At 39.6% G+C, this 3,577-nt stretch overlaps 1 protein-coding gene across 1 annotated transcript in view; it reads left to right on the plus strand.

The window, feature by feature from the left end:
- LDAH (lipid droplet associated hydrolase) overlaps positions 1-3,577 on the plus strand; it is a 98,845-nt gene that overhangs the window by 60,584 nt on the left and 34,684 nt on the right. The gene's annotated exons all lie outside the window — the stretch shown is intronic.

The following is a 3,577-nucleotide window of genomic DNA, read 5'->3' on the forward strand; positions in this document are numbered from 1 at the left end:
TAATTGAACAGAACAGATTTTGTGTTCTGCTGTTGGAGGCTGACCCTCTGAGCTCTTTAGTCCCCGGGTGAATGAGCTGGGTTGCTGTGTGCCTGTCAGCCTGTTGTAATTTCCTCTGTGAACCAGTGTCTGACCTGTGTCCTAGCTGTAAGGTAAATTGAGGCAAGAGACCAGGCTGAAGGCTCTTCACTCATGGGGTGTGTTCTCTGCCTATATTCAGTTTGTTGCCTGAATTAATTCTACCAGAATGAAAACCCCTGGGAGCCAAAGTCTTGTAAAACTTGCATAAATAGGCCTTATTGATGCAACTAGTTCTTTTGGGCTCGTGATAGCATCTCTCTCAAGCAGAATTCCCCTTTGGTTTGCATCTTTGGAAACGGATGGTGTTTTACAGCCCAGTGACTCAGGACCACATGCGTGGATTAATAATCTTCGAGCATCCGGATATTGCCTGTTAACCTTCTCTTTTATTGTTTGAGGACAATAGAAAATGTTACCATTCAGCAAAAATTTGCTAAATCTAGCACAACAACTGAGTGTGTCTTATGAGACTGCTCATCTGTGAATTACTGAAGCGTCTGAATTTGTGGTAGATGCTTTTCTGAACATTTCCCCTAATAAATTACTAGATATAGTTCAGAAACATTCAGCAAATGAGGTTGTTTCTTCTCTCCAGGAAGGTTGCATGTCAACTCATTAAAAATATACATATTGCCTTTGGCATGTAATTCTGTTGCATTACTGTAATTGTAATAAAAGCTGTGATTAAGGGCAGAAAAGATGGTAAAAGTTTCCTTAAATCTAATACGTCCGTTAAAACAACCCAACCTGCCAGGGATTTGTTACCACATCCAAAGCTTAGTCACAACAATGTTTTCTCTCCTCTGAAAGGAAATGAGATTTGAAAACTTAATTAGAACAGAACTCTAAGACCAAGTGCTTCTCCCATTGACGCTGAGAGTGAAAAGCTCCATTCAGTTGCTGCAGGATCAGGCCCTTGGCTGAAAGAATCAGTGAAGGAAGAATTATGTTACCTATTATTGCCCCACTTCCAAATTATGTTTGTTCCTGCTTCTTATCCAAGCACGTCTTTCTGTTGTTCTAACTCCATAGTTGTTGATATATGGAAGCCCCAGTTACACAGCAAGAGGAATTGTGATGACACTGTCCAGAAAGGGAACATAATAAAATGTCTTGTCCCAAAGAGGAAACAGCACAGAAGGAGAAGAGACAGCAGGGACTGTAAAGAAGATGGATTGTAAGGAGGGATGGGAGTGTATAAATAATAAAGGACCTATAAGAAACAAGCAAAAGGGGCTGAAGGGCCTTTGCTTACCTGGTTTAACTTCTAGCAAAGATATCTTAGGGCAGAAAAAGCATTATAATAAACAAATAAGCATTTGGGTACTTGTATTTATGAACTTAGGAGATCAATAGACAGAAATATTAAACGTTAGTGACCCTGACTTATCTGAAACATTGTCACTCTGTTTATTCAAGCTAGCAAAACAAGGCTACCCCTATCTAACACAGCAGTGGTGGTTCTACAAATCATCTATAGTCCTGAAATGCTGGAATACTTTGGCACTCCAGTGCCCTGAAATTTGTAAACATTTTTTTGGTGACAGATGCCAGTAGCAGACTTACAGTGACAGTAAACCATTCTATCTACATGGAACAGGATTTATTGTCCAGCCGTTTGACTGGCAAACTTCCTCCATTTGTTTCTGTAAAATTTCCACAAAAGCACAGACATTACATAATGGGTAAACACTGCACAGCTTTTTCGAGAGGCAGGCTCGCAGGTCAGAGGTTAATGTCTGGATGACAGGGAAGATACAGATAAGCACAATAGCAAGAAAAACCTCTAACTGGCCCAAATGAGGTGGGTCCTTTGTGATCTTGAACCTGTGACTTCCCTGGAGGAATCTCCCTGTTTGTTTAACCTGGTCGGGGAGCAGGGGAGCACTGCAGCCTGGGGCAGGGTGAGGTCTGCTTTGTACTGTTGGGGCAGGTTAGGAAGGAGGGGACTCAGAAGCCTGAAACAAGGCTATCAGATTCATTTAGGCTGTCACGTAAGTGAAAGCTGGAAATAAGAGATGCCTAGTTAATTTAAGCATCCAACAGAAGCTGTAAAACAAATAATTAAGATAAAACTCCAGAGTTGTGTTTCAAATTTTATCTTGTTCCAAGTGTGGAAACATTCAGATTTCATGTGGAGGGTTTAAATTTCCCTTGTTTTACAGAGGCAAAAGGGCTATAGCAGTTTCAAGCACTCCACAGGACTGTAAAGGAAGCAAGTCCCAGCTGAGGTATTGAGGCTTGTCTCCCAGCAGTAGCTGCTTCTCCCTCTGAGATGTACAGGATGACAAAATTAAATCCCTGAGATGCCAGAGAGTAAAAGATTTTATTGTGGGATACATTTTACACAACTATAAAATAGCATCTTTGAGATAAATTTACATCAAAAGCCAGTAAAATGTAAGGTTCCAGTTGTTATGAAAATGGAACAGCACTTTTGACATTGACGACTCAAGTTATTTTAAAAGTTTATTTCTAGGAAGCCAACTAGGAGGTAGCATTTGGGTTTGAATTACCCAGCCTCAGGAGTTATCATGGCTTGAGATCTGTTTCTATTCTAATTCTTTTTATTTATCAGAGAAATTTGAAATGTGACATTATGGTTGGTCTTCATCTGATCACTATGAACATCATGCTGTCTGAGTAGCTGGCTTTAAAGCAGGAAAGGCGAATCACACCCTGCGATGACTGATGCATTTTACTGATCACAGAGGGACTGTCTCTACTAGAAACCAAAAGCAGAGGGAGATAAATGTCACTCAGAATCCACTGACTGTTCTTTTTGCTTCAGATACCAGAAAACAATGTGTTTCAGATTTTCTATGCAGCTTTTACCCTTGCTGCTAGGAGAGTCAGATATCTCATACTTTATCTGCATTAGAATTTACAGATGCTGATTTCTAGTGAGAGTCATGTTGTTTGTTTCCTGCCTTCTTTGAAAACTCATTTTACATTTTCACCTCAATTTCCTGACAAGTAAGATGGGAAATTTTTGGAGTTCTTTTTCTGGGACTGAAGTGCTGTGAAAATACCCATCTAACCAAAATGCTTGGGTAAGGACAGTGCATCATGTTGTGTTCTTGGAACTCAGTAGCACCTCCACCTATTCTGCTTGTATTTTTCAGATATAAAAACCAGTGCTTAAGGTATTAGGTAAGCACTTGATAAAAACTTTCACATGAAATGGTGAAATAAGAGGTTTTGCCCCTGAAAAAGTGTTTTAAGAAGCTGTGTAATTGCACAGCTAAAATTTAGTTTACTTTTCTTTCTTGCTCTGCTTTTTAAATTAAAATGCAACAGAAATTATGATGAGCAGATGGAAATTCAGCACAGAAGGCATAGTTCTATTGATTTTTATTTTGTGTTGTGGAAAAAAATCAGAAGAGCTCTGCCTTCCATGTTGAATGGAACAAAACCCATCCATTGAGGCATACACAGCCAAGGAGGATATGCACATTATGTACTTGTCTAGGTTTTAATTTTAAAATGCTGAACC

The sequence above is a fragment of the Geospiza fortis genome, unplaced genomic scaffold (genome assembly GCF_000277835.1).
Source record: "Geospiza fortis unplaced genomic scaffold, GeoFor_1.0 scaffold81, whole genome shotgun sequence".
In the NCBI taxonomy this organism is placed as follows: domain Eukaryota; kingdom Metazoa; phylum Chordata; class Aves; order Passeriformes; family Thraupidae; genus Geospiza; species Geospiza fortis.